The sequence below is a fragment of the Dromiciops gliroides genome, chromosome 1 (genome assembly GCF_019393635.1).
Source record: "Dromiciops gliroides isolate mDroGli1 chromosome 1, mDroGli1.pri, whole genome shotgun sequence".
Classification (NCBI taxonomy): Eukaryota; Metazoa; Chordata; class Mammalia; order Microbiotheria; family Microbiotheriidae; genus Dromiciops; species Dromiciops gliroides.
In genome coordinates, this window is record NC_057861.1 from 69,945,612 (window position 1) to 69,964,896 (window position 19,285).

At 48.8% G+C, this 19,285-nt stretch overlaps 1 protein-coding gene across 1 annotated transcript in view; it reads left to right on the forward strand.

Moving 5' to 3' along the window:
- The first annotated feature begins 309 nt into the window (after window positions 1-309).
- The window catches only part of ADGRL1 (adhesion G protein-coupled receptor L1), a 67,778-nt gene continuing 48,802 nt past the window's right edge, over window positions 310-19,285 (forward strand). Inside the window, 1 exon segment of the mRNA XM_043978050.1 lies at window positions 310-464. The gene's annotated coding sequence lies outside the window, so the exon portion shown is untranslated.

Genomic DNA, 19,285 nt, shown 5'->3' on the forward strand with positions numbered 1-19,285 from the left:
GAGGGGGGGCGGGGGGGAGTCGGCTGGACTCACACGTGCCGCCGCCGCCGCCGTCGGGGGAGACGAGAGAAGGCGGGGGAGAGATGCTGCCCGCTCGTGTCGCTGCCGCCTCGCCCCAGCCCCGGGCCCCGGAGCCCTGACGCTGCCCACCTCCCTCCCCCCTCTCCCTCCCACACCAGGGGGGAGAAAGACCCACTCGCCCAGATCTGCGACTCCAGCCCCGGAGCCCGCGCCCCCTCCCCACCCCCAGCCGGGGGAGTGGATTGTCAAATTCGATTTTTTTCCCCCGCTAAATTTTTGGTGGTGGTGGTGGGCTGGGGGAGGGGGAGCCCCGGAGCCCGCCCTCTCTCCGCCACCACCCCCCTGCCTCGGCTCCGGGAGATGTGCCGGGCGGGGGGCCCGGGGACAAGAAGCCGCAGGAGAGAGGAAAGGACTGGCGAGGAGAGCGAGCCGCCCCTGGACAGGTGAGTGTCCACTCCGGGGATAGAGGGACATGGGGGAGGGGACGTCACACCTGGGCCAGGTGTCTGGGACACATGGGTCGGGGGAGCCTTGTCTGCCCCCTGCCCACGTCCGGGTCTTGCCCCTATGCGGAGGATGGGAGTGAGCTGAGGAAGGGCGTGGGGGAGGGGGATGAATGGGATGGAGTCGTGTGGAAAGGAGGGGGATGGATGGGTGTTCAAATCGTTTTTGCATCTGTTCGGGGGTGGGGAGGCTCGGGGGCGTTGTAGCCGCAGAGCTGCCCATGGGGAGGCTATGGGCTTGCTATCGCCGCGGAGCTGGGCACCAGCTGTGAGCTAGCCGAGGTGCTGGCGCGGGCGGCAGGGGGGGGAGGTGCGGAAAAGAGAGGCAGCGTCGATCCGCTGTGTGACCCAAGCCGGGAAAGAAGAGGCTGGGTCTGGGTGTCTGTGCCTGAATGTATCTTTGTGTACCCAAGTGATCGTGTCTGTGTGTGTGTGTGTGTGTGTGTGTGTGTGTGTGCATGTGTCTCTGGTTCTGCCATCGTGTGTCTTTGTGTGTATGTATGTACCGGCTGGTGTCTGTGGGGCCGTGATGGTGTGTTCGCCCTGGCTGTGTGGGTGTCTGGTTGTGTGTCTCTCCGATCTGTGTTTTCCAACCCCTGGAGGGGCTGTGTCAAGGGCTGATACCGCAGGATGCTTTTGGATATACATATACATACATGTGTGTGTATATATATAGTATATATACATATATATGTTCCTTTTTGGTTGTTTTTCTCTGAGAGGAGGGGGGAGTGATTGGGGGAGGGGTTGTCTGGGTGTCGTGGCGGCGTCTCCTGCTAGAGGCTCCCCTCCCGCCTGCCGCTGCGGTCCCCTAAGGAACGTGCTGTAGACCTGAGCACAGGCCCGGGCTCCGGGGGTGGGAGTGCTCTGTCAGGCTAGGAGTAGAAGAGGTAGCTTGGTCGCCTGTTTCTGCCTTCCATTGCTGTTAGACCCCTGCATCCGCTTCTCCCTCGATCTGCAGCTGGGGGGGGGGGCTGTCAATCATGCTCCCCCCATGCTCTGGTCCCTGAAATGTCAGGCTTGGGAAAGGGGAAAGGAATGGCATTCCCCTATCACCCCCACCCTAGCCGTGCCCTGGATTGTATGTGGGGGAGGAGGGATTGGTCTTATTCCTCTCCACAACCCCCAACCACAGGAGGATCTTGAGAGCTAAGGGGGAGCTAGTCATAAGCACTGAAAAGGTGACTGGGGGGGAGATAACATTTTGTCTTGTGTCCTGAAGCAATAACCTCCCAGAGGGACCTATAACACCTCCCCTCATACACAATCCCACCAACAAATATTTATATCCCCTAACCTTGTGTACAGCTCAACTCCTTATTCCCCCATAGAAACACAACCCCAATCCTTCCTACCCAGCACAGGTGTACGGCATCACTGCGCCCCCCCCCCAGCTCAATCTTTATGCACATGTGGAAAATTTAACAAACCATTATTAAGCACATAGAAGAATACAAGGCCTTAAGTGATTCTATTAGGGTTACAAAGATGAAAAAGTCTCTGCCCTCGAAGAGGTTACAGTTTAGTAGGAGGAAAGGACACACAGATAGAATACAGGCACATACCTCCTCTGCTTCAAACCTACCTCCCCCCCCCACATCCCCCCATACACACACACCACCAAGTCAATGCTCTTGCCAAACAGGGCAGACTCCTTTCTCCCTTGGTGTCCTGTTCTCTCTCTCCCGTCCAAAGGGACTTCCCTATGAGGAAGGAAATCACATCAGAGTATGGAGTGAAATAGGTAGCAGGATTCTGCCCCCCCCTCCCACCCCCATTTGAGAATGTGCATCCCGATCCTAGCCTATTCCCAAGACCTTAGGGAAGTCCCTCTCTGGAGTTTGTTTTCTCTTCTGCCAAACTAAGGGTTTGGATTGGATGTTGTTCTACATCCTAAGGCCCCATCCCTTCCTTTATTTCTCCCCACCCCATTGCTGGCAGCTCTGTCTTTCCATCTCCAAACATGTGGGGTGTGGACACTGGGGCGTGGGGGATAAAATGGATGCCAATATGGCTGCTTCTTTCCTTCTCTCCCTCCCTATCCTATTCCCTATATAATAAGCCCCCTGTCACTCAATGAGCAGCTGGGACCCTAAGGGGAAGGTCTCAGGACAGGTAGGCAGGGAGGGAAAGGTCAGTGTCCTTTCTAAAGACTGAGAGTATGGCTGCTATGGTCTTTGGGGGGGGGTGGCCTTGATACCTCCTCCCTTAGACTCCACCCCCCCATCCCGTCTCAAACTCACTTCTCATCCACCTCTAGCCTCAGCCCCTAGATAGTGGCCTAAAAGCCTTCTCCCAGAAAATTCCCAGCACCCTCTGCTGCTCTATTCCACTCTGCCCCTGGCTTCCTCTTTTCCTCAGACCATCTCCCCTTCCCCATAAGGTGGTGGGAAGAGACTTGTGTCCTCAGTAGCTTCCTGGCCCCCTCCTTACTCCTTCCTGGCCCTACCCAAATGCAGTTCCTTTGCTCTTCATCCCTCCATCCTCCTGAAAAGCTGGGGAAAGGAGTACAGAAGCCTTTCTTGACATTGGGGTGGGGTGCCTCCCCCTTCCATTGTCAGTCAGCCCCAAGGTCCCTCTCCCTCACCCCTTTCACCCTACCTATTTCTTGGGTCCTGTTGTCCTTTTGGGGTGGCGAGTCCCAGTACCAACTCAGGTCAGACCCAGGTCTTAGAGGGTGGGTGACTTCTCCCCTTCTCCCACTCAACTCCTCCCTCTAATGCCGAATTTATTACTTAAAAGTAGGATGAAAACAGGGAGAATAAAAGAAGGAATACAACCTTCATTATCATATCGAGAAAATTATCCGTGATTTCCCTAACTAGCAATTTGCCTGCCATGCCGTTCAGCGCTGACTTGCCCATTAATTACAGAGATGAAAAATCATCTGGAAAGAGGGAAAAGGAACTAATTCGATCCCTCGCCAGCGACAATCAGTACCCGTGCACACAGACACGCCACCACATACGTGTGCACGCACATGCGTGGGCCTCTCCCTCCCACTCTCATTCTAGTGAGTCCGTGGCCATCTCTTTCCTTCCCATTCTGCTTCCTGTCCCTCCTCCCTTGCTCTCCCACCCCCAAACTTCGAGATGGTGACTACGGTGAACATGCCAGTGTCTGATGGGGCCTCCTGACCCCACACCCTTGGGTGTCATGATGAGCCTTCCCATGTGAATACCTTCTTCCACTTGAGTGGCTGGGAACACCCCCGGATGTCCCCTGCTTCTCTGGGCAGAGGAGGCATCTTCCCTCATGCCCTTGAGCCCTGCTGTGAATGCGGGGATAGAACACGGGGAGGCAGACTGTCTGGGTTCCCAAGGAGGAGAAGTGAGCTACTGCTCAAGAACCCTGGGGCACGGAGAACCTCAGGAGGGGAAAGTTTAGGAAGAAGGCAGGCAGACTATCTAGCCTGGAGGGCTACCTGCTGAGTCAGTGAAAGGCAGATTCAGTCCAGGAATTGTGTGAACGATCTGCTCAGGGAGGCAAGAGGTGGGTAGATAACTGGGTATCTGTTGTCTTTACGTAAGTATGTGTTCGTAGATATGCGTGTCTTTGTATGTGGTCGCGTGTTTGCCTGGGTTTGAACATGCACGTGTATACACGTGATCCATGTATAATAAGCCAGGCACATCTAAGGTGAGATGCTAGTCTGGTACTGAATTTGAAGTCAGAAGACCTGAGTTCCAGTCCTGACTTTGTTATTTATCAGTTGTGTAGCCTTGAGCAGATCACTTTCCCTCTCTGGGCCTCACTTCTCTCACCTATGAAATTAGGCTGAACTAGATGATTTCTAAGGCCCTCCCAGATTTATGGCAATGAAAATCAAAATCGAAATCAACAAGCATTTATCAATTGTCTCATATTGTACCATAGCGCTAGGCGCTATGGTAAGCACTTCAGAAGAGGAAAAAAAACACCCTCACAATTCTGTCTACTTTGAGCCCTCCCATCCCTTTACAAGTTGTCTGTGGGCTGCTGACCCCTCCCCCACTCCAGCGGGATATTACCGTGGCCAAGGACACGGGAGGATCTGATTTCATAGTGGGCTCTGCTGTCCTGGGCTTCAGTTTCCAGACAGCAGACAGCAGACAGCCTACCCTCCCCCGACCCCTGCCCCTGGGGAGGGGGGACCCGAGTCTTCCTGAGAAGAGGGAGTGTCTTACAGGGGACCTCCCTCTTCTGGGATTCCCTAAGTCTAAGAGCCAGAAGCTGGGCTCCTTCTCTAGTGTCCTGGGGTGGGGGGTGGTCAAGGGGCAGAAGGTGAGACAGATAGCTCTGGGGGGAAGCAGTCACAGGGGATGCTTGGTCTGAAGGCTCAGGACTCCTGGGTTCCTGCTTCCATGGTTGCAGTAGACAGATTTTTCCTTTCTTTCTTCCTGAAGCTGGGGGTGGGGGTGAGGAAGGAATGGACAGTCCATGGGAATAAAGCAGAGTATATCCCACGGGGAGAACGCAGTGGCTGGAGCAGTGAGCTGAGCTATCTCCAGGCAGTGCCCTGTGTCTCTCTGGGGAGAGAGGGGGTGGAGAAAAATAGCATCACTCTGATTTCTCTATCACTCTTAGATTTACAGAGCATTTTCCTCACTTACTCAGTCCTGTAAGGTGGGTCATGGAAGAATTACTCTTCCAGCTGACAGATGGGGAAACTGAGATATAAAGAAATCAAGCCACTTGCTCAGTCATACAGTGAGCCCAGGAAGAAAGGGAGACTCTTTGGGATAGTTTAAGGGGAGCCAGCCCAGCTTTCTCGCCTTGGAGGTAAAGGGGTCCAAAAAGAAAGAAAAGGGAAAACTCCCCTTTGACTTGGTGCCTGGGCCTTTTCTGTCTGTCATCTGAGAGCAAGTTTACACCTTTTGTGATGTCTGTTAAAGACTGTTAAAAACGAAAGACGGGTAGCTCTTGAATAGAACCTAAGTAAATCTGCTAGGTCCCTACCCACTAGCACCCAGGGCCAATCAGGGGTGGGTCAGACTAGGCACGCAAAATTCAGCAGCTTCTGCCATGATCCTCTCATCTTCCTCAGTGGGGAGCATGGCTGTGTCCTTGGGCATGTGGTATAATGGAAAAAAGCATTGGTTTTGGAGTCAAAGGACTTGGATTCATATCCTGCCCTTGTTTCTTACTAGCTGTGTGACCTTAGGTAGGTCATTTAGCCCCTCCAGGCTTCAGTTTTCTCTATAAGATGAGAGGGTTGGATGAGATGATCTCTAATGTTTCTCTTACTCTTAAGTCCTAGACTTCTTTTTTTTGTTTGTTTTTCTAAATGGTAAGGGGGTTAAATGACTTGCCCAGGGTCACGCAGCTACTATGTATATGAGGCAGGATTTTAACTCATGTCCTCCTGATTCCAGGACTGGTGCTCTATCCACTGTGTCACCCAGTTGCCCCAGTCCTACACTTCCAAAAGAGGACTACTGCCCTCCACCATTGGGATCAGGAAGGCCTCTGGGAGCCAGAAGGGACAGAGGTCATTATCCCTGTGGGTGGAGCCTGGGTAGAAAAGACACTCCATTTACAAATGTCTAACTCAAAGCCTCCCTCTCCTGACCCTGAGGCATGAGCATGAGGCAGAGAAAAGGAAAGATGTTATAAGGCAAAGACCTTTGATTTAGGGTCAGAGGTCCTGGGTTCAGATCCTGGCCCTGCTACTTACTCATTTGACCTTGGGCGAATCATTTTCTTTTCTTGGGCCTTGGTTTCATCTAATTTTAAATGAAGATGTCATAGTCATCTCTAAGGTCCCTTCCAGTTCTGACCTGGTCGAAGAGAAGAAATTTCCCAAGGAGAAAGGAAGGAATAGAACTATGCAGGGACCCTTGGGCCCATCCCCAGCTAACCAAATGTAGAAGGCCTGCTCAGAGACTGGGGGAGGCTCCCACTGCTTCTTCTCTGCCACCTTGCTCTCAGCAGTATCTGCCCTTCCTGGGATGAACTAGGGGACCTTGTGACCAGCAGTTGATCCCCCAGGACCAAGACATGCATCAGAAGTAGATAGAGAAGGGAACTATCCCTTGCTCCCTAGCTCCCCCAAGGCAAAACCCTAGCAGCCAATCAGACCAGGTGCAGGAGGAAGGCTGAGTGAAAGACACCCAGGACCGGAGACACCTTTGTCCAGCCAAGAACAGGGAAGAGAACTCTGCAGTCACCAAGCCCCTACTCCATCCTCATGTCTCCTGCAGCCCATAGTGATAGTGCTCATCTAAAGGGTTTGGGGACCAAGCAACCCAGCAAGTCCTTGCTTGGATCATCCTCTCTCTCTCTCTCTCTCTCTCTCTCTCTCTCTCTCTCTCTCTCTCTCTCTCTCTCTCTCTCTCTCTCTCTCTCTCTCTCTGCTTGACGTCAGTCCCCCACACCTCTCCTTCCCTCTCTCTGTTTTTCAGGGCAGTCCTAACAGAAGGTACTTATACTAGGTTCCCCCACACACACTTGCCCAGCTCCCATGTGAATTCTCTGCTTTAGTCACATCACTCTCTTTCTGTCCTTACTACATACACTCCCAAAATCTTACCCATCTTCCTGTGGGTCACGTTCCCCACCCTGAACCCTCCATTTTCCACCTACCAAAACCAAAATCTTCGAGGATCTGGTCATGCCCCATCTTCTCTAGGAGACCTTTCTTTTCTCTTTTTTTTTTTTTTAGGAGACCTTTCTTAATCCACCCCACCCCCTAGTCAGAAATGACCTTACCTCCCACCCAGGATCCCACATGGAACTTAGCACTGTGGCTTCCACACAGCAGATGCTTACTTAATAAACTTTGCCACTGACCTCCCGTGAGACCCTGGAGAATGCCTGTCCAAACCCTTCCTCTGAATTCCACTGCCCATGTGATCTTGGGCAAGTTACTCTGCTTCCCTGTGCCTCAGTTTCCTTCTCGGTAAAATGGCCTTCAACGTTCCTTTCAAAGGGACCTCTAGATGCATGATCCTTTTCTGGGCCTCAGTTTCCTCTTTTGTATGATGGACCCAGTGATCTCTAAGGACCCTTCTCGATCTGGATTCTATGGTGCTACGGCTGAAAACTCCAAGGGCACAAGGATGGTGGGCTTTACTCCCATGCCCATGCAGAGGTCAAGTGGACTGAATGGGCGAGTGAGTGGCTCGGGTGGAAGAGGAGGAAACACAAGTGACAGCTCCCCCCATTGTCTTCAGTTCCATTCAGCCGAGCTCCCTAATATGCTCGGGGCTGTGCCAGAATACACTCAGACTGGGTCAAGGAGACCGAAGGGAAAAAAAAAAAAAAAAGCATCCTCTCATTTTAAGGAGCTTATGTTAATTTGGAGGCGGGGGTCACTGAGACTCACATCTGGAACATCCAGAGAACAGTACAAGGGGACGTTCTGTATCATAATGGGCTGTTTGGGAGCGGGGAGGGTTCTGAGGTCTGTGGGGAAATCAGGCTCCAGAGAGGGCCCTGTAGGCCTGATGCGTTAGCTCACGTTCCTGCAGATGTGACTGGGGCTGGGCTTTGAAGGCTCCAAAGGAGTGAGGGAGTAGACTGGAATAAGTGGGGCCTCTGCAGAGTGGTGAGCCCAGTGACTGACTGCATTCACGGTGTAACGAAAGAATGTTGGGTCTGCAGTCCGACAGGAACTAGCTTCAAATCTCAACCCTGCTACTTGCGGTGTGACCTTGGGCAAATCACAGTACTCTTCTGGGTCCCCTTGATCCCATCTGTATGATGAGGGGCTGGACTCCATCATCTCTAAGGTATCTCTTGGCTCTAAGATCTATGAACCTATAGGCCTCATCATGTTTTACCAATGACTTGGATGAATTCCTAGATTAATTCATTGGTTGTTGTTCAGTCATTTTTCAGTTGTGTCTGACTCTCGACCCCGTTTGAGGTTTTCTTGGCAAAGATAATAGAATGATTTGCCATTTCCTTCTCCGACTCATTTTACAGATGAAGAAACTGAGTCAAACAGGGTTAAATGACCTGCACAGAGTCACATAGTTAGTAAGTGTCTGAGACAGAATTTAGGGGAGGGGGAGCGGGACAGTAAGGGTTAAGTGACTTGCCCAAGGTCACACAGCTAGTAAGTGTCGAGTGTCTGAGGCTGGATTTGAACTCAGGTCCTCCTGAATCCAGGGCCAGTGCTTTATCCACTGCATCACCTAGCTGCCCCCCCCAGGCAGGATTTGAACTCAGGAAGATGTCTTCCTGACTCCAAGGCCAGCACTCCATCCACTGTGCCACCTAGCTTTCCCCAGATTAAATCATATATTATATATTTACTCCCTACTGTGTACAGAAAGGCTGTGCTAGGATGCTGAGAGTGAAATAAAATTTATCTCCCTGCCCTCATGGAGCTCACAATATAATAATGGGATAACACACAAACATATGCCTATAACAGCCACTATTATATGAGATCTGGATGGGGTCTAAAGCAAAGTGATGTGTGAGGTCCAAATAAGAAGATAGCTACTGACCAACGTCATCATGCCCGTGCCCTAGAAGGAAATAAGAAAGGAAATAGGCATTTATCAAATACCTACCAAATACCAGGCATGGTGCTAAACACTTTATAAATATTATCTCATTTGGTCTTCACACAATCCTTTGTGGTAGGTGCTATTATTATCCCCATTTTACAGATGAGGAAACTGAGGCAGGCAAAGGTTAAACAGCTTGCCCAGGGTCACTCAGCTGAGGCTGAATTTGAATTTGGGTCTATGCCCAGTGCTCTAACCAATGCACAACCTGGCTGCCACCTCCCTGTAGAATGAATGCTCCTTGAGGACAGGGGTTACTTTGTTTTTGTTTTTATGCCTAGCATGATGCCTTCTACCCGTCAGGCACTTAATAAATGTTTGGTCAATTATATCCATCATGGAGAAAGTAGAATTTGAGTTAAATTTGAAAGGACGGGTAGAAATGTAATAGATAGGAAAAGGGAAGGAGGGCATTACAGGTATAATGAATACCTTGAACAAAGGTATAGAGGCAGGTGGGCATCTGGTTCATTTGGAGAACAAAGAATAACTCAGTTGGTCTAAAGCAAGGGTGCTTCACTCTTTTGTGTCACAAATCCCTTTTGGCAATCAGTCAGGTGAAATCTATGGACACCCCCCCCCCCCGCACCCCTTGCAGAATCATGTTTGTAAATGCATAAAACAATATATAGGATTGCTAAGGAAACCAAAGGTTAGTGAAAATAATATTTTCCCCATCCAAGTTCATGGGCCCCCAGGAATCTATCCATGGATCAGGGCTCCATGAACTCCAGGCTAAGAAGCCCTGACTTAGAGCATAGCTGGCATGCTTATTAAAATTCCAGCTGACACAAAGCTAGAAGAGATAGTTAACATATTGGATAACTGAATCATGAAAGAAGAGGAAAGGAATATGGATTTATATAAAAATACCTACTATGTGCCACTCACTTTACAGATATCTTATAACCTACAAGGATCTCAATAGGCTGAAATGCTGGGTCATTGAACAGGGGTAAATGTAAAGTTCCACATCTAGGTACAAAGAATCAGTTGCACAAACTCAAGATGATGACGCTATGGCAAGGCAACATTTTTTATGGAAAAAGTTCTGGGGGGGGTTGATGGACTCTTGAGATCAATCTGAGCTGACTATATCATAACAATTAAAAGAATTAATGGGGGGCAGCTAGGTGGTACAGTGGCACTGGCCTTGGATTCAGGAGGACCTGAGTTCAAATCCAGCCTCAGACACTTGACACTTAACTAGCTGTGTGACCCTGGGCAAGTCACTTAACCCTCATTGCCCTACCAAAAAAAAAAAAAAAAAAAGAATTAACGGAATACCAGATTGCATGAACAAAAGCATAGTGTTCAGAAAAGGGAAGGTGTTGGTCCCACCGATCTCTGCTTTGGTCGGAACGCCTTTGGAATACTACATCCCCTTCTGGACACTGACAGACTGGAATTGTAGCCAAAGAAGGGCAAACCAGGATGGAGAAAGGTCTTGAAGCCATGTCAAGTAAGGATCACAGTAGTGAGCTACAAGGGATTGTAGAGGTCATCTACCACAACCACTTGGTTTTACAGATGAGAAATATGAGGCCCACAGAGGTGAAATGACTTAGTTAGGCTCACACAGGTGGCAGAAAATAGAACCAGGACTTGGACACTTGCTGTCTGGCTTTGGATCCTGTATCATTCTGAAGGAGCTGAGTATGTTTAACCCAGAGAAGGGAAGATGGAGGGAGAAAATAAAAGCTGCCTTCTGGTATTGAAGGAGGATTGGACTTGTTTGGTCCTAGAGGTCAGAGCTGGGAAGTAGAGGGAGTGGACAGGGAAGCAGCAGAAAGGCAGATTTCTGCCTCTTCCTATCAATGAGAGCTGACTCAAATGGACAGATAGAATCGGTGGCTTTGGGAAATAGTGAAATATCAGACACTGGAGATGTTCCACAGAAGGCTGCATGAGGAGAGTTATTGGGGTGGTGCGAGAAGGGTTCCTCCTCAAGTATAAGATAGCTCTGTGTAGTCCCTGTCAGATCTTCAAAGTCTATGATTCTGGCTGGACTGGAAGAATCCGGAAAGAAAATATCTTGAGAGGTAGGTTCAGGGTCAATGGGGGAGGGAGGGCCTGGAATGGCAACCCAAGGAGGCTAGGCTGCATCTTAGGCTTCTGTCCCACAATTCACTTTTCTTATGTGAAGGCACTGAAACCCTAGGTGAAGAAGATGGAAGTGGGAGAAGTAACCTGTGCAAAGCAGGGTTTTCAGAGAACAAATATGATCAATTAAGGATGGTTGCAGGGAGGGGGGAGATGAATCAAAAGAGACCTCTCACCCCTTACTATTTGGTCTCTTCTCCCATTTGTGTGGAGCTGGCCATCTGATCCCATGTCCTGGCTACCACTTTCCAGTTGCAGGTATCCTACCCTTGGCCTGCCTTCCTCCTTCCCCACCCACCGTGCCCAATTGAGAGGATTGGACTGGAGTAGACTGGAGTGGAATATAAGCTCTTTGAAGTCAGGGATTGTTTCTTTCCTTTTGTGTGTATGTGTTTGTCTTCCCAATGCTCAGCCTGCTGCCTTGCATATCATAGGCACTTAATAAATGTTTGCTGAACTTAATTAAATTGGCTCCCTAGGAAGCCCAGGAAAGAGAGGCAAGGTGAAAGAGCCTAGAGTTTTAGAGACAGGAACAGTCATAGCTGCTATCCATTCTGACCCAATCAATCATTTTACAGATTTAGAAACTGAACCTAGAAAGAAGAGACTTGGGGTGGCAGAATAACAGATTGAGAGCTGGGTGCTCCGTCTGCATGGGTGGCCCCCATTGTTTAGAAAATGTCCCTCTCAGGGCAGCTAGATGGTGCAGTGGTTAAAGCGCTGGCCCTGGATTCAGGAGTACCTGAGTTCAAATCCGGCCTCAGACACTTGACACGTACTAGCTGTGTGACCCTGGGCAAGTTACCTCATTGCCTCGCAAAAAGAAGAAAAGAAAATGTCCCTCTACCATGTCCACTTTTAGAATACTTTATTCCCTTCACAGCCCATGGGGTTCAGGTACTCCCTCCTTTTTTTTTTTTTTTGGTAAGGCAATTGGGGTTAAGTGACTTGCCCAGGGTCACACAGCTAGTAAGTGTCAAGTGTCTGAGGCCAGATTTGAACTCAGGTCCTCCTGAATCCAGGGCCAGTACTCTATCTACTGCACCACCTAGCTGCCCCTGCTCCCTCCTTTTTTGTGACCTCTTAGAGAGTCTGGGAAAGCCTATGGCTTAAATGCATAAAATAAAATACATAAGAATACAAAGGAAAACAATTATTTTGAAATACAGTCCCCCAAATTTTAAATAACAGGTTCATGGACCCCAGTTTAAGAACCTTCAGTCTAGTCCAATCCCCTCGTTTTACAGACGAAGAAATAGAGATGGAGTAGTTAAGTGATTTGCCCAAGGTCACAGAGTCAGTAAGTGTTAATGTGACAGGAGTCTAGGAGAAAAGGTGAGTCAGGGTGGGATCAGTCTAGGTGGAGAAGAGGGTCCTCCCTAAGGATTGGCCCATCCTGGGGGGTTTTCGGGGAAGATCCTGGGCTTGTGGGAATGCCTAGAATGTGTTCTATGGTTTTAAATACAAGCAAATGTCCTTGACACCGAAAGCCAGGATATTGAAAGCCAGAATGATGAGTGGCCTAGACATAGGAGAATCAATTGGAGGAATTAGGGATGTTAAGCCTGGAGAAGACTTAGAGGAGATGTCATAACTACTTTCAAAAATCTGAAGGGTCATCAATTGGAAAAAAGGATTAGACTTTACTTTTTGGCCTACAAACTTGGCAGAATTAAAAGTAAGGGGTGATTGTTGCACAGGCAAGTTTAGACTGAATGTAAGGGGAAACCTCTTAAAAATTTGAGTTATCTCAAAGTGGAATGGGTCAGGGCTGCCCTTGAATGTGAGCCCTTCAAGGAGTGGGACTGTCTTTTGTCCTACTTGTATCCCCAGTGCTTAGCACGGTGCCTAGCACATATTAGTCATTTAATAAATGTTTATTGACTGACTGACTGGGCCCTATGTTCACAACTTCCATATTTACATATCCAGCCCTAATCTTTCTCCCAATCTCTAGTCCTGCATTTCTAACAAATTGTTGGACAACTCCAAACAGATGCCCCACAGGCAACTCATCCTCAACTTGTCCAAGATGGAACTCATTGTTTCCCCCAAATACCCATCCTTTCTATAAAATTTTCCCAGTTCTATTGAGGGACCCCTCCATCCTTCCAGTCACTTTTGTTCACAACTTTGGAACCATTCTCAATCCTTCCATCTCTTTTTCCTCTCCTTGTATCCATTTGATTACCAAGCCTTGTTGATCCTACCTTTGAAACATCTCTCCCCTGCGTCCCTTTCTCCCTATTCACACAGCCTCTACACTATTCTAGCCACTAATCACTCCTTTACTGTTCTATTTCAATAGCCTTCTAATTGGTTCCCTTGTCTCTAGTCTCTCCCCTGTTCAATCTGTTCTCTACACAGCTGCCAAATTGATATTCCTAAAACACATATAATACTATATCACCCCCACTCTAGAATTTTCAATGACTCCCTATTGCCTCTAGGATCAACAGTCTCCTCAGCTTAGCATTTAAAACTGCACAATCTGACTCCCACCTTCTTTTCCAATCATTCCACATTGGTCTCTTCATATACTCTCCATTCTTATTAAACCTATCTGTACTAGCAGGTTCTGAATACCTAATGTTTCACCCATCTCTTGCTTTTTTGCCTCTCCTGATTAGTTCACCCCTGTCTGAAATGTACCCCCTTCTCACCTCCATCTTTTAGGATCCCTAGCTTCCTTCATTCCATAGTTCTGGTACCACCTCTTACAAGGGTCTTTCTTGCTTCTCCCCTTCCCAGCTGCCCCCTTTTCTCTTCCATTAGTTTGTATGGTGGTTTGTTGTTTTTTTTTGCAGGGCAATGGGGGTTAAGTGACTTGCCCAGGGTCACTCAGCTAGTAAGTTTCAAGTATCTGAGGCCAGATTTGAACTCAGGTCCTCCTGAATCCAGGACTGGTGCTCTATCCCCTGCTCCACCTAGCCGCCCCCAGTTTGTATGTATTTTGCACAGTAGACCCGTAAGTTCCCTGAGGGTAGGGGCTATTTCATATGGTCTTTGCATTCACAACCCACTACAGTAGCATAAATGCTTAATACATGTTTGTTGAATTAGCCTGAGAGACTGGATGACCACTTGTTGGGGAGGTTGTAAAGGGAATCTTTTTTCAGGTATTGGAAGGACTAGGGCCTCTGGGGTCTTCAGATTCTGTGATTCCCTGAGAGGAAGCATTTGAGACAAAGAACAAAGCACTTGGAGATAGGCCTTGATCCAAGCCCTGGCTCTGCCAGCCTCCTACCAATGCAACTTTGGGAGAACGCCTTCACCTCTCTGGACTTCGGTTTCCTCACCTGTTAAATGGGCATGCAGGTTGTAAATATCAGATGACATAAAGCTATAAAGCATACAATATCAATGCGCACAGTGGTGGGAGTACTAGTACTAACGTCATATTAGTAATATTATAATACTCAATGTAATACTAAAGAGCTCTATAAATATGAATTGCCTGGAGGAGATTAGCTGGGGGCTGGGATTCACTGGAGGCTGCCCCAGAGGTCCTGGAGGAAAAATGAGCCTAATAGAGAGGTGGGAGAAGTAGAAAAGAAAGGACAAATTGGGGAAGGGGTATGGGGGGGGAAGCATCTAGGGTTCGAGGGGTCTTGGACCAAGTATCTAAGATGAGGAGGATGGTTCATGGAGCGGGATTAGAGTCAGGGAGGAGCCACAGAAAGCAAAGGGTTGGGGTGGGGGGCTGCATAGGCACCCAGCCCCCATTCTCCCCCGCAGTACTTGAAGGCCCTGTGAAGCCAAGAGGGTTGCTATGGTAACTGGCTTCTGAAGCTGGTTAAGTGAGGTGGGGGGGGGGGATGCTGAAGCAGTCTGTTCACCTCCTGTCACCCTCCCTCCCCGTTCTCGGCTGGGCCCCACCCATCCCTGCTGAGGACAGAGCCTGGGCCAGGGGCGGGTTCAGTGACTCGCTTTCCTATTACAGAATCACAGGCTGTCAGAGCTGGGAAAATGATCATCCAGCCCAACTCTCCCATTTTACAGGTGAGGAGACTGAAGCCCTGAGATGGTGACTTGGCCAAGATTACACACAGTCAGTAAGTAGCAAAGGCTCCTCACTCCATTCACTCCTTGGCCCTGGTAGCTCGTAGCCGCAGCTACTCCCCCAGGCTGGAGGCAGCAAGGGGGACTGTTTCAGAAGACACAGAAGCAGAGATACCCAAACATCCAGGGACCCAATTTGAGGAAAACCCCCCAGCCCATGCTTCTCTTTCCTCTTTCAGCTCCCATGCATGGAGAGTGGGAAAGGCAGGAGCAGCTAGGTGGTGCAACAGCTAGAGCATCAGCCCTGGAGTCAGGAGGAACTGAGTGCAAAACCAACCTCAAACAATTACTAGCTGTGTGACCCTGAGCAAATCACTTGATCCCAATTCCCTTCAGAGAGAAAGAGAAAGGGAGGGAGGGAGGAAGAGGCGGGAAGAGAGAGAGAGAAGAGGAGAGAGTAGGTGGTTCAATAGATAGACCACCAGCCATAGAGTCAGGAGGACCTGAGTGCAAGTCCAGCCTCATACAATTACTAACCATATGACCCTGGGCAAATCACTTAACCCCAATTGCCTCCAGAGAGGGAGGGAGGGAGAGAGAGAGGAGAGAGGAGAGATATTAGGAAAGGCCAACACATGGTGACTTGGACTCAAAATGTGCCCCCAGCACATCTTGCACCCTGGCTGTCAGCTCCACAAAGACAGGGACTTAACCTAAACTGCATCTTCCCCAGGAAGACACTTAAGGGAATGTTGTACCATATTGTAACATTGTCCTTTGGGATCCCCCAAAAAAAATTTGGACAGAAACTAGTCAAATAAAGTTGGGTAGGAATAAAAGTAAAGTCCTACATACCTGGGTTCAAAAAATCAATTGACACAGTACAAATCTTGGGAAGGCATGGCTAGAAACAAACTGGGGGTGAGATGTCAGTGACTACAAGCTCCATGTGGTAGCCAAAAGAGCTAATATGATTCTAGGATGCTTTAAGATAGGCATAGAGTCCAGAGCTAAGGAGGCATCACTCCTGCTGCTGGACTGAGGTAAGAGAGCATCCCCTCAGGGACAAACAGCATCCCTACCTAGGAGATGAGCCAGAGAAAACTGCACTCACTTCTTTTAGAGTCCTGGGGGCCTTGGCAAGCCCATCATCATATTGCCTCTCCTCTGCCACAGGATAGGAATTTCTAGGATTTAGAATCAGAAGAGACCTCTGAGACCAGCTAGCCCACCCCTTCCTGCCCCCATTTTACAGAAAAGGAAACTGAGACCCAACGCAATTGAAAATCTAGCCCAAGGCCCAGCAGGTAGCAAGCAGCAAAGCCAGGATACTGACCTGGGCTTTATGACTTCAACCCTGTCACTCAGCCCAGTGCTGTCTCATGCAGGAAGCTCTCCCTAAGGCACCCCCACCCATCATAAACCAGTGCTTTGTCTTGCATGTATCTAAATGTATATATCATATCAAGTGGTGAATTATATGGTATCTTTGCATCTTCGGCCCCTACTCCTCTGTCAGTTCTAGGAAGGCAAAGATCATCAGGTGTTTTCCAAATTGTGCGTCTCTCCCAGCACACGCCAACCACTGACCTCACCACCCCCCAACACCTCCGACACTGTTCTCTATATATAATCAGGATATGCTTAGGTGATAGTGTATTGTATTGTAACATTGTCCATTTCCTTTCCTTTGGGATCCCCAAAACATTTGGACAGGAACTAGTGAAATAAAATTTGATAGACATACATGTGTAACGTCCTGTATCCTTGGGTTCAAAAACTCAACTGTACCAATACTGGTTGGGGGAGTTATGATGGGGGGAGAAATTCAAGTGGAAGAAAAAGAGTCCATTAAGAGAGACCTAGAACCCAGAACTAAAGAAACATGAATTTATTAAGCACCAGGGCCTATGCTAAGCACTTTAGAGATGTTAGCCCATATTGTCCTCACAACAACCCTGGAAGGTAGGTGCTGTTCTTATCTTTACAGAAATGGGAAATTGAGGGGGTGGCTAGGTGGTACAGTGGATAAAGCACTGGCCTTGGATTCAGGAGGACCTGAGTTCAAATCCAGCCTCAGACACTTGACACTAGCTGTGTGACCCTGGACAAGTCACTTAACCCTCATTGCCCCGCAAAAAAAAAAAAAAAGAATACAGAAATGGGACATTGATTCAGTAAAGTGACTTGCCTAGGGTTGCACAGCTTGTTAAGTGCCTAAGGCTGTATTTGAACCTAGGCCTTCCTGACTCCAGGTGCAGCAAGCTAGCCACTGCATCTACCGTGTACCTAGAGAAAGAGACAAAAGGCCCATTGTTCTTTACTCTGGTCAGATGCCATCTGGACTACTGTGTTTGGTTCTGGGTACTGGGTTTTAAGAGTTACATTGACAAACCAAAGAGCCTCCAGTAGGAGGCAACCAGGCCAACAAGGGGACTGGATACCAGCCCATTAGAGGATCACTTGAAGGAATGGGAAATGTTTAGCCTGGAGAGGAGAAGGCATAGAATAGAAGAAGTGGGGGGGGGGGGGGGAGGGCAGCACTTATAAGGTACTTGAAGGGCTCCTAGGGTATAGAAAGGAGATCAGAATCATTTTATTTCAATGTAATTCCAGAAGCATTAAAACACCTACTGTGTGCTAGGCCATGGTGACAGCCACAAAGACAAAATCAAAACAAAACAAAAGATCCTTCCTTGCCTTGAGGAACTAACATTCTATTGGAGGTAGTGTGATGATGGGGGCTGGGGTGGCCATCCATTACAACATGTATGCAAATACACGTGGTACAAGGAAAATTGAGGGCTGTTAGCCCAGAGGCGGATATAAGAAAGATAAGAGGAAATTACGGGGAATCAGATGTGAAACAAACACATTCTTTATGATCAGACCTGGCCCAGCTGCCTTAGGAGGTGGTGACTTCCCCATCAGGGAAGATGTGAAGGAGTGTATGGTCACTGGCTAGGAGACTGCAGCTCCGAACAGCTCAGTCTAGTCTCTCTCTGAGCCCTAGAATTCTATGGTTCCTTTGTCTCTAAGGCCAATCTCCTTGCCAGAAGCCAGGCAGCCCCCCCCCACCCCACCCTCCTCAGGACCATGACTTCCAAAGCCTGGCAGTTCTGCCCCCCACCACGCAGCCTCCAGTCCTGGGTACCAGGTGCACTGGCTGAGGCTCCCTGGGGGCAGGGGAGCAGCCAGTACCAAGGAAAGAGAAAAACACAGAGCTTCCTCGTCCCTGGTGGGCACCATGCCAGGTGCTGCCAACAGGCTCTATTCCACAGAGTAGCGGGGTCCTGGCCACATGCCCAGTATTGTGCCCTGCACTGTTTCTTCCCAATCAAGGCCACTGGTTTTCTGGCCCTGTAGGCCAGCAGGGGCCAAGGTTCTAGGACTTCAGAAGCCTTCTGGTCCAACATACCTAGGCAAGAATTTGCCCTATAGTATCTCCCAACAAGTAGTCCCCGCCTTATCTCCTTGCAGACCTCCAGGGCAGGGAGCTCTCCAGCTGAAGAGACAACCCATTCTGCCCTTGGATAGCTGCTAAGGCTGACTTGTCCAGGGCATCTTAATAATAACAGTTCCTCTTTCAATAGCACTTCAGAATCTACAACATCATTTCTTCTTAACAGTCTTGTGAGGAAGATAGGACATGTTATCTTTTAACTTAATTTTTAAAAAAGAAATTAATAAAAAGGGGCAGCTAGGCAGCTCAGTGGATAGAGCACTGGCCCTGGAGTCAGGAATACCTGAGTTCAAATCCGGCCTCAGATACTTAACACTTACTAGCTATGTGACCCTGGGCAAGTCACTTAACCCCAATTGCCTCACTAAAAAAAAAAAATTAATAAAAAGCCATCTTCTCTCCCTTCCCCCTCTCTCCTCCACTAAAAAGAAAGAAGGAAAAAAATGTTTATAATAAATATGCATAATCAAGCAAAATAAGTTCTAGCATTGTCTAAAAAAAAAATTTGTCTCAATCTGCACCCTGAATCTATCACCTCTGTGTCAAGGGGTGAGTGGCAGCCCTCTGGAATCCTAGTTGGTCATTGCCTTGATTAAGAGTTCTTGGAGCAGCTAGGTAGTGCAATGGATTAAGCACCAGTCTTGGATTCAGCAGGACCTGAATTCAAATCCAGCCTCAGACACTTGACACTT